Here is a 13,623-nt window from a genome sequence, read left to right on the forward strand (position 1 = left end):
TTTGAAAGTTAAAAAAATTTAATTCTACTATTTGTCAATGTAAAAAGCTCATTATTGATTTGTTTGTGGATTTAAGATCTTATGTAACACTTGATTGTATTATAATTCATAAATTTTCTATTTTAGTGCAGAGATTATCATTATATAACACAAACAAATTTATGTATATTTAGCACCCATTTTATTTTTTAATTATGACTTTGTTTTAAATAAAGTTATTACACTATCGATTGTCTTAAAATAAACATCATAATATCACTAATATAGTAATATATATTCGCTTTTATAAATATCTACGTGATTCATATTTGTATGGTATTGTTGTAACTAAGGTTTGCCGTTAATACAAACTCTTATAAGAACTCTCTAAGATAATTTTTAAGCGATTCAAAAGATTTTGGGTTGATACCCCTAAGTTATGACTCATATTTATAATCATTTGATACCTCACCTCATGATAATCTTCTAATGTGGGATAATTCAACTATTTATATGTAGTATATTTACCACACCAACATTATTTTTCAATGTGGGACAAACAATATACTTAGAAATACACCATCTTTTTCACACTTAATTCGACATCTAACCCAGTTTAATAATAATAAGCAAATACTATAGGAGTACTATTTATTAATATTCATATAGTACATTTTTTTTAACTTCTTATCGTGATTAAAATATGTGCAAATAATATGATATTATATTCTAATGCTAGCATTTATTTACCACGAATCTAATTATATATTTTTTCAAAAAAAAAAATTATGTTACTTTTTTGCTAAATGAGATGTATTAAGTTTTTATATAAAAATTATAAACACCACTTGGACATAATATAAAAATATATATATCATATCGTGGAGTTAATGATATAAACTCTTAAGAGCTCTCCAAGATAATTCTTAAGAGACTCAGAAGGTTTTGAGTTGGTATTTAGGTTCTAAGAATGCCTTCTATTTATAATCATATGATCACCCACCTTATGCTAAACTTACGATGTGGGACAATTCTATTATTTATACGTAATATATTCACCACACCAACATATTTTTCAATGTGGGACAAATAACATACTTAGAAATACACCGTCTTTTTCGCACATAATTCGACATCTAACCCAGGTTAATAATAATGAGCAAATACTATACTCCCTCGATTCAAGATCAAATACTACATTCCTTTTTTACACTATTCATGAACGAAGAGAATCTTTACGATTCTTTGTAATATGTAAGACAAAATATGGTCATGTGGGATCTTATTTGATTCACCTATAAAGTACAATGAGAATATCAAACTTTAAATTTTTTATAATGTAAACTTAAAGATATTTACGTTGTAATTTGCACAAATAGGATTATACATCCAGTTGTACCATAAGCATTGTACAACCAAGGTATAAGAATCCAAGCTTATATTTATTTTTTCTGAGCTAACTCAAAGTTCATGTTTTTAATGCGTAAATGGATGAGTTCAATACTTTCTAATAAAGCTCATATTATTTAACATAAAGCTCGGATACTTTATCACAAAACTCAGATTCTACACCGTATAACATATACAACTGGTTGTATAATCCATGAATTGTGTAGTTTGTGTCTTGGCAAGTGGGTAAATGAAAATGTTGTATTTGGTCTTGAATGGAGAGAGTACTAATTATTAATATTCACACTTTTTTTGTATAAGTTTTTATATAAAGATTATAAACATCACTTGAATATAATACATAATATAGAAAAAATATGTATATATCATACTGTGAAGATAATGATATAAACTCTTAAGAGCTTTCCAAAACAATACTTAAGAGACTCAAAAGGTTTTTGGTTGGTATATAGGTTCCAATGATGACTCCTATTTATAATCATAGTATCACCCACCTTATGTTAATCTTTCGATGTGAGACAATTATATAATTTATACGTATTATAATCACCACACTAACATTATTTTTTCAATGTGGGACATATAACATATTAAAAGAAGTACACCATCTTTAATACTCGTATGTGCAAATCATATGAAATCTATACTCTAATGAAAACATTTTTTTTACCACGAATCTAATTATATTATTTTCATAATTTTATAACAACATTTTTTTGCCAGATGAAATGTCAAAGTTTTTATATAAAAATTAGAAACTTCTCATGAATATAAAATATGAAATATAAATATTATAATAATTAAAAGATTCTCCACTTTATTTTTTATGTGGAAAATATTATTTATGAAACTTTCCTAAATTAATTTTTGATGATGTGAACGCTCTAGAATCGCTCGAAAAAACTCTCTTATATATATATATATATATAGATTTATGTTAAAAACTACGAGTATAAATCATTTTTCAGAAATTACAATATCGCTAATTAATAGAAATGAAATAATAAACGTTACCAATTCATTAGTATACAGATATATTATTGTCAAAACGTTAGCCTAAACGGGAAAAATGGAAAGATGTAAATTTGAGGAGAAATATTTCAAATCAAAATAATGTGTTTTAATAACAAAAAAAAATTAAAAAATATATACATCTCACTCTTTGATATTTACCAACTAGTTCTATAATCTTCAATCTCAAAACAATGAATATTTTTTGAAAAAAAATTAACATTTGAGAATCTGATTTCATTAGTTGAACTTGGTAAAGATGGAGTTAGGAAGGCGATGAAGGAGAAGTGAGGAGACGGATGAATAGAATGAGATAAGTAGAGTTTGAAGAAAAGGTTTGTATTTTGTGAGGGTGAAATGTGAATAACAAAAAGGTGAGGCGCGAGGGAGATAGGTACAAAAGCAGTTAATAGATCCTACAACCAGTTGTACCAGTTGTATGCTCTAGAATTCGAGTTATATAATAAAGTTTTCGAGTTTTGTTTTAAAGAAGTCAAGCTATACCATAAAATTTCTGAATTCACTCACTTAAACATAAAAAAATTAACTTTAAGAAAGCTCAATAAAATTACACATAAGCTTGATAAGATATAACTTGGTTATATGATGTTATTGTACCACTGGAGGTATAATGTTATTTGTGGTACAAAAGTGAGAAAATCATATACTTCTCTAATGCAATAGCCAATCTGCTGATGTGGCATCTCAATTTTTAATCTCAGTCTGATATGGCGAAAAACGAAAGGCGTGATAGTAATTACCAAAAAAAAAAAAAAAAAAAAAAATCCAAGTAAAACAATGAGAAGAAAAGGGAAGATATGACATCTTAAATAGAATATTCCATATTTAATTGATACAAAAAAAAGAAATATCGGTTTTAATTGATACTAGTATTGGTGCCCAGCTTCGCCCGGGCTACCTCTACTTATCATTAATTTTTTTTTCATTAAATAAAATTACTTAAAGTTGCATAACCCATAAATTTATCATTAATATATTTTTGATAGCATATCCTAAAATTACGATGAAATAAATTTTGAGACAAATTCACTACTCCCGCCATTAATATTTTACTCTTATTAATGGAACAATAGTAATAACATTTCACTACTTGCCCTAATCATTGTTACTTTCACTATTCCCACCGTAGTTATTGTTACTGTCACTATTGTCGCATTAATATTGATAATTTCACTACTCCCGCAGTAATTATTGTTACTTTACTATTGCCGCATTAATATTGATTATTTCACTACCCCGTTGTTGTTTCAACCACTTTCACTAATCTCGTTGATAATATTGTTACTTTTACTATTCAAATGAGTGACTACTATCATATAACTATATCCAATGTTACTACAATTCTTTTCTTTACTAACGAAATTACTTTTACTACTTAGGCATGCAATTTTAAGAGGATTATATATTTATATAAATATATTACATATATGCATTAAATCAAATCGAAAGAATTATACAATATTATATATTATGGAATCTAAATTTAATTATTTATAAGCTACTTATATTATATTTTTGTATGTTAAATAATTAACATCTCTATACATCTAATAAACTATAAAGTTTAATAAAATTGCATACATTTTAAATTCATTATATAATTTTATGATAATAATAATTAATACCATAAGTGCGCATGTTTATACTAATTAATTATTTATTTTAATGAAATTGACCATCTTCTAGTCTTCTATAAAAACATTTAGGAAAATTACCAAGCATCCTCTTTCTTTTAGCCTCCTTAAAATTGACCATCTTAATTAATTATTTTATTTTAAGGAAATTGACCATCTTAATTAATTATTTTATTTTAAGGAAATTGACCATGTTTTAGTCTCTTACAAATGTTTAGGAAAATTACCAAGCTTCTATATAATTTAACCCAAACTATATAATATTTGCATTGAGATCCCTTAATCGGGTTCATCACACGGTGCTAGTGATTTAAAACTATATAGTATAATTAATTTGTATAACTTTCTTTAATTACATTGAAGTCCCTTGGTTTCTGGAATTAATATATAGTACTAGTATTGGTGCCCGGCTTCGCCCGGGCTACATCTACTTACCATTTTTTTTTTCATTAAACAAATTTATTTAAAGTTGCATAACCCATAAATTTATCATTAATATATTTTTCTATGACATATCCTAAAATTACGATTAAATAAATTTTGAGACAAATTCACTACTCTCACTATTAATATTTTACTCTTAATAATGAAACAATAGTAATAACATTTCACTACTTGCCCGTAATCATTGTTACTTTCCCTACTCCCGCCGTAATTATCGTTACTGTCACTACAGCCGCATTAATATTGATAATTTCACTACTCCCGCCGTAATTATTGTTACTTTCACTATTGCCGCATTAATATTGATTATTTCACTACTCCCGTTGTTATTTATATCACTTTCACTAATCTCACTGATAATATTGTTACTTTTACTATTCAAATGAGTGATTACTATCATATAATTATATCCAATGTTACTACAATTCTTTTCTTTACTTACGAAATTAATTTTACTACTTAGGCATGCAATTTTAAGAGGATTATATATTTATATAAATATATTACATATATGTATTAAATCAAATAGAAAGAATTACGCAACATAGTATAATTTATTTTAAGGAAATTGACCATCTTAATTAATTATTTTATTTTAGGGAATTTCCATGTTTAGGAAAATTACCAAGCTTCTACATAATTTAATTTTAACCCAAACTATATAATATTTTCATTGAGATCCCTCTATTGGGTCCATCACACGATGCTATTGATTTAAAACTATATAGTATAATTAATTTGTATAACTTTCTTTAATTACATTGAAGTCCCTTGGTTTCTGGATTTAATATATAGTACTAATATTAGTGCCCGGCTTCGCCCGGGCTACCTCTACTTACCATTAATTTTTTTTTTAATTAAATAAAATTACTTAAGGTTGCATAACCCAAAAATTTATCATTAATATATTTTTCTATGACATATCCTAAAATTACAATGAAATAAATTTTGAGACAAATTCATTACTCCCGCTATTAATATTTTACTCTTATTAATGAAATAATAGTAATAACATTTCACTACTTGCCGTAATCATTGTTACTTTCACCACTCCCGCCGTATTTCTTGTTACGGTCACTACTGCCGCATTAATATTGATAATTTCACTACTTCTACCATAATTATTGTTACTATCACTATTGTCGCATTAATATTGATTATTTCACTACCCCCGTTGTTGTTTCTACCACTTTCACTAATCTCGCTGATAATATTGTTACTTTTACTATTCAAATGAGTGATTATCATATAACTATATCCAATATTACTACAATTATTTTCTTTACTGACGAAATTACTTTTACTACTTAAGCATGCAATTTTAAGAGGATTATATATTTATATAAATATATTACATATATGCATTAAATCAAATCGAAAGAATTATGCAATATTATATATTATGGAATCTAACTTGAATTATTTATAACTTACTTATTATATTTTTGTATGTTAAATAATTAACATCTCTATACATCTAATAAACTATAAAGTTTATTAAAATTGCATAGATTTTAAATTTAAAATATAATTTTATGATGATAATAATTAATACCATAAGTGTGCATGTTTATACTAATTAATTATTTTATTTTAAGGAAATTGGCCATCTTCTGGTCTTTGATAAATATTTAGGAAAATTACCAAGCATCTTCTTTCTTTTAGTCTCCTTAAAATTGTCCATCTTAATTAATTATTTTATTTTAAGGAAATTGACCATCTTAATTAATTATTTTATTTTAAGGAAATTGACCATGTTTTAGTCTCTTATAAATGTTTAGGAAAATTACCAAGCTTCTATATAATTTAATTTTAACCCAAACTATATAATATTTGCATTGAGATCCCTTAATCAGGTCCATCACACGGTGCTATTGATTTAAAACTATATAGTATAATTAATTTGTATAACTTTCTTTAATTACATTGAAGTCCCTTGGTTTCTGGATTTAATATATAGTATTGATTGATTATGCTGAAATCATGTAGATTCATATATGTTATCTTTGGAAATTATCTTTTTCCATAATAATAACAGGATAATTGACCCAAAATATAATACAAAAAAAAACAAAAAATTCGCCTATTATCAATTAGTGTGTGTTTGGCCAAGTTTGTAAAAGTGTTTTTGGACTCGAAAACACTTTTTGGCCAAACACATAATTTTCTAAAAGTTAAACAAAATTTCTCAAAAGCTAAAAATCCATATTTTTGCCCATAGAAATAGAAGCAACTATTTGTTGTTTCTGCTTTTGAAAAACACTTTTGAAAAATTAAGCTTGAAAAACAAAAACTCATTTTTGAGAATCGAGGCCAAACATGCTCTAGATTAGATCTTCAGAAATGCCATACAAAAATCAATATAAACATGCATTGCCATCAACCTTCAGTCAATCACAATTCATCTCCAAACTGTGATTTTTTTACATAATTTATGATCTACACCCCTTTAGAAATTTATCAAAAAAAATTGTTGAAACCACCTTCAAAATCAAGGTACTACCACTTAGGAACAATTGAGCGAAGAACACGCACCACAGTTGATGCTCGCTGGGCTTGCTTTTGGTAATACTCCACGGCAATTATTAGTCCCTTTGATGTAGTTACATACTACTTACATCCATGAAGTTATGGGGTTGATTTGTCAATTAACAATGGCAATGGTGGAAGAAAAGAGCACAAATTGATTTATGTTTTATCTTGAGTGTTTGTTCATATATTGTCTACCTCTTCGTTGTTTATTTCGTTCGGCTTATTTTTCCTAATTTTTCTTATTGAATTAGTAAACAATACTTATCTGAGTAGTTTTTCTTATGATGGATTTATCCGTTTACGAATAAAACGGGTCAAATGACATCCAAGATGAAATAAACCTTTTGCTAATATCAATGTATTCTCTTTTTGCCGTATGTGTAATAATTGACCGTCTTAAGGTTGAGACGGATATGTCCGTCTTAAATCCGTAGTGCACTTCTATAGGTTTGGTTTAATATCTCATTATATATGGAGTATAAAAAGTATATATTCGTATATGTATATACTCCACAAATAAAATCAATGTTTTTAAATTAACTTTTTGACCTTTTCTAAGAGTTTTAACAAAATTGTGTTACGGGAATTAAATATGTACTAAATAAAATCTGGTAAAGATTATTATAAAATAAGTACTACAAAATTAAAGAGTGACTTAATATAATAACCTTTTTTTGTCAGGACTTAATATAATAACTACTCCTTATTAAGCTGAAATCAACCTAATAGACTTTATATATCTGATATATATATAGTCTATGTACAACTCTTTATATATTAACGAAATAAATTAAACGATTAAATCTTAATCATGATTACCCGTATTAATTAAAAAATTGAAAGCAGACCCGTAAATTTCACGGGTTTAAAACTAGTTTGGGTAATAGGGTGAGCCAAAATTTTAAGTTTACTATGGATAAATTATAAATTAATGGATTCTTATCTAGCCAATGAGAAGACTATTAGATTATACGAAGTATAAATTTGATCCAAAATATGAGTTTTTACCATGAAGTATGAATCTAATCTGCTAAAATTTGAACATTAAATTTTTTTTAAGATGGGTATATTCGTCTTAAGATTAAAACGAGTCAAATAATCTACCACTTGGATAGATAACACAAGTCTTCTGCTAATATCTAAACATTTTGTTTTTGTCTTATCTATGCAAATGATATGCTATTTAACCGTTTTAAATGAGATTTTGTGAAAATTTAATACCACTCGTAAATCAAACTCGATTCTACCAGTATTTTTTGTTAGATCGGTCTCTAACTAAATTATTGAAAGACCATTTTATTATTAGGATTACAAGTTTACAACTCATAAAATTTTACATGTGATCGAGTCAACCCAAACCGAAATGACTTAATAATTTAAGGTCTGACACGTCCCAATTCGCTCAATCCTATTGGTAACACATAAGTTATGTTAAATTTGAATATAAAACATATAAATAAATAAAAATTCTAGTATCTATTTGAACTAAACTTATTAGACATAAATATTATTAAATTTTAATAATTATGTATTGTTTTTATATGGTAAATAAATTTGTTAATTTTGGTGCTTTGATTATAAGCACACAACTCTATAAGTATTATTTAATAATATAATAACGACAAAGATAATTCAAATTTTATGACAGTTTAAAAATAAATAATGTAAGCGATGAATATAGTTAGCAATTAACATAAAATATAATTAACAGATGGTACAAAAAATATTTAGAAACAACTTTATACTGAATTATGATCCTAACATGATCAGTATTATGACTTGACTATGACTCAACCTGCTCCATGGTTTAACAAGTATAACTTAAATAGATATCTCAAACGGGTTGGGTAGGACATGTCATATAAGTTGGATCAAAGTATAATTGATTTTGTAATTGTGTTGATATTTTTAAAGTACTAAAACTGACAATCTTTTTCTTATTATTTCAAATATACTATTTAAAAAATTCTTATTTATTAATATTTGTGCCTTAAATGTTTTATATTCACATTTAACATAATTATTTTGATCCATCGGATTGGGTCAATATTTAACCCAAACTTAAATGGGTTTATTTAAATTTCGGGTCAAGTAGCTATAGGTCACGGGTCATTATTTTCGAGTTTTAATTATGGGAAAATTAAAGGGTCTGCATTAGTGTGGGTTCACGGGTGCATGGCATATCTTAACCGGTCTACCTAAGATGTGTCTTATCTAATTGTTCTTAATGTGTAATTGTTATCTATCACCCCGTATAATATTTTTGTTTAAGAGTTTATACAATATTTTTCTAAAAGAGTTAATTATATAAAATATAAAGTAAGATTATACGGATTACTTTTTGTTATTATGTAGATAACAATCAATTAAGATAAGCGTTTGATGAAACAACCTAACAATTTATATATAATACAATTCTTTTATACTACTTTTAAGATAATAAGTTTGAATTATATACCCGTGTAATTTGCACGAATTTAAGACTAATTCATTCATTAAAAAAAAAAACCAAAAGAAATTGAGGAAATTCGGAAGGGTACGGGTGACGGGGTGAGCACAAGTGCACACTTCGATAATCAGTCATTCGATTTTGGCACATCTCGTCCACCAATGATAATACTACTTGTCTTATTATAATGTCTTCCCCGTTTTAAAAATAAAACGTGTTAAATAACACCACTTTATAAATAGGGATAAACTTTTTGTTCTGCCTTTTCTTTATGTATAATACTTGACCCATGGTAAGTTAGAAACATATATGCCCGTCTTAGCTTAAACGAGAATTTATGCATGAATAAATATATTCAACCATGACTATCTTTTTGACAATGTATCAATCAATCAATCAATCAATCAATCAATCAATACTATATATTAAATCCAGAAACCAAAGGACTTCAATGTAATTAAAGAAAGTTATACAAATTAATTATACTATATAGTTTTAAATCACTAGCACCGTGTGATGGACCCGATTAAGGAATCTCAATGCAAATATTATATAGTTTGTGTTAAAATTAAATTATATAGAAGCTTGATAATTTTCCTAAACATATGTAAGAGACTAAAACATGGTCAATTTCCTTAAAATAAAATAATTAATTGAGATTGTCAGTTTCCTTAAAATAAAATAATTAATTAAGATGGTCAATTTCCTTAAAATAAAAGAATTAATTAAGATGGTCAATTTTAAGGAGACTAAAAGAAAGAAGATGCTTGGTAATTTTCCTAAATATTTATAGAAAACTAGAAGATGACCAATTTCATTAAAATAAAATAATTAATTAGTATAAACATGTACACTTATGGTATTAATTATTATCATCATAAAATTATATATTAAATTTAAAATCTATGCAATTTTATTAAACTTTATAGTTTATTAGATGTATAAAAATGTTAATTATTTAACATACAAAAATATAATAAGTAGGTTATAAATAATTCAAGTTAGGTTCCATAATATATAATACTAGGTTTGGTGCCCGGCTTCGCCCGGGTTACCTCTATTTACCGTTAAATGTTTATTTTCAATGAGATAAACTATGTTGGAGTTGTCTAACTCACACGTTTACTATTTGTAATATATTTTTCTATGACATATATTGTAATTATGATGAAATGTAAAATTTATTTTCAAATTATGATACACGTTCACTACTCCGCTATTAATATTATTACTTTCACGACATTCTTTCTTAATATCATTATGTTCACTACTCCCGTGGTTACTATTGTTTCTTTTACTAATTCCTCTATTTTTTTCCTGTTAAATTCATTATTCCCGTTAATTTTATCCGGCCTACATTTAAATAAATAAAATATTTCCTTAAGTCGATTGGTTATTTAATTGTTCATACTTTTTCTCATTGTTACCACTGTTACTTTCACTACTCCCACTATCATTATTATAATTATCACTACTCTCACATTAATACCGTTAGTTTTATTAATCTCGTTGCTGCTACTATTACTTTTACTACATTTAATTTAATGTATAATTCTATGATGATACTAATTAATTTCATAAGTGGGACATGTTAATTTTAAGGAAAATCACTATATTCTTGTATTTTCTAAATTTAATTACTTTAATTTAATGTAATTTCCATAAATATTCTTCATCAAGACATCTTTATATTATACTTTTAACCAAAACTATATAATATTTACATTGAAATCCCTTTATCAGGTCCATCACACGGTGCTATCGATTTAAAACTATATAGTATAATTAATTTGTATAGATTTCTTTAATTACATTGAAGTCCCTTGGTTTCTGGAATTAATATATAGTATTGATTGCATAATTCTTTCGATTTGATTTAATGCATATATGTAATATATTTATATAAATATATAATCCTCTTAAAATTGAAAATTGGATGCCTAAGTAGTAAAAGTAATTTTTTCAGTAAAAAAAAGAATTGTAGTAACATTGGATATAGTTATATGATAGTAATCACTTATTTGAATAGTAAAAGTAACAATATTATCAGCGAGATTAGTGAAAGTGGTAGAAATAACAAAGGGAGTAGTATAAAACCAATATTAATGCGACAATAGTGAAAGCAACAATAATTAAGGCGGGAGTGTGAAATTATCAATATTAATGCGGCAGTAGTGACAGTAACAATAATTATGGCGGGAGTAGTGAAAGCAACAATGATTGCGGGCAAGTAGTGAAATGTTATTACTATTGTTACATTAATAAGAGTAAAATATTAATAGCGGGGTAGTGAATTTGTCTCAAAATTTATTTCATCGTAATTTTAGGATATGTCATAGAAAAATATATTAATGATAAATTTATGGGTTATGCAACTTTAAACAATTTTATTTAATGACAAAAAAATTGAATGGTAAGTAGAGGTAGCCCGGGCGAAGCCGGGCATCAATACTAGTACTATATATTAAATCCAGAAACCAAGGGACTTCAATATAATTAAAGAAAGTTATACAAATTAATTATACTATATAGTTTTAAATCACTAGCACCGTGTGATGGACCCGATTAAGGGATCTCAATGCAAATATTATATTGTTTGGGTGAAAATTAAATTTTATAGAAGCTTGATAATTTTCCTAAATAATTGTAAGAGACTAAAACATGGTCACTTTCCTTAAAATAAAATAATTAATTAAGATGGTCAATTTCCCTAAAATAAAATAATTAATTAACATGGTCAATTTCAAGGAGACTAAAAGAAAGAAGATACTTGGTAATTAAATTATATGGTTATATGATAGTAATCACTCATTTCAATAGTAAAAGTAACAATATTATCAGCGATATTAGTGAAAGTGGTAGAAACAACAACGGGAGTAGTGAAATAATCAATATTAATACGGCAATAGTGAAAGTAACAATAATTACAGCGAGATTAATGAAATTATCAATATTAATGTGGCAGTAGTGATACTAACAATAATTACGACGGGAGTAGTGAAAGTAATAATGATTACGGGCAAGTAGTGAAATATTATTATTATTGTTTCATTAATAAGAGTAAAATATTAATAGCGGGAGTATTACGGGCAAGTAATAAAATGTTATTATTATTGTTTCATTAATAAGAGTAAAATATTAATAGCGGGAGTAGTGACTTTCTCTCAAAATTTATTTCATCGTAATTTTAGGATATGTCATATAAAAATATATTAATGATAAATTTATGGGTTATGCAACTTTAAGTAATTTTATTTAATGAAAAAAAAAAATTAATGATAAGTAGAGGTAGCCCGAGCGAAGCCGGGCACCAATACTAGTTAAAGAAAATCTAGGAACCCGAGCAAAAAGAATGAAACGATGAAACATGTGTGCCGGGACACATGAAATATCCCGTGTACAATCCCTCTTTAAAATCACAAAATCTCATTTGTGACGGCACGTATCCGTCACTCCATACTATTTTCCCTCACAAATGATCCAAATAGAGGAGAGAGGGAAGTACATGGGGGTGCCCCCACCTTGTCCCTCTATCCATTTTGTGAGTGGCATTATTTGTCACTTGTTCCGACCCGTCTTCAGCAAGACTAATTGCTTTAAAATAGAGGATGAAACATTATGCAGTTCTTACTCCTTATGTTAATCTGTTACTGATCACGACCCTTTTGAGATTCCACTTGAGTAGCGGGGTGACCGGGCTTGGGTGATCTTCATTGGTTGTCCGCCATTGGTAAGGGGTAAAATTGGAAGACCCTTTTTTTTACAAGCTATAGACGGGTATATCTTCTATTGCTATAGACGAGTCAAATACACTGAAAGCGGTGACATTTTTTGCCCTCACCACCCACTTGTTATTTGTCTTATTAGAAAAGTGGTATTGTATTTATCCCGTCTTTTATTATAGACAGATAGTGTCCGTCTATAATGAGAATTTGTGTTTTTCTTAATAGTGGCGAGGGGAGCTGGTTAAGCTTTGAGAAAACAATAGGTCGCGGCATAGATGGGTGGGACGTATAGACGAATAAAGACCTCTAATAAAATGGGTAGGGGGACAAGGTGGGGCACCCCCATGTGCTTTCCACTTTATGGTAAATGGTTATTTTGTGAGGGGAAATGGTAGTGTCCGTCTATAATGAGAATTTG

The sequence above is a fragment of the Silene latifolia genome, chromosome 5, assembly GCF_048544455.1.
Source record: "Silene latifolia isolate original U9 population chromosome 5, ASM4854445v1, whole genome shotgun sequence".
NCBI classification, from domain to species: Eukaryota; Viridiplantae; Streptophyta; class Magnoliopsida; order Caryophyllales; family Caryophyllaceae; genus Silene; species Silene latifolia.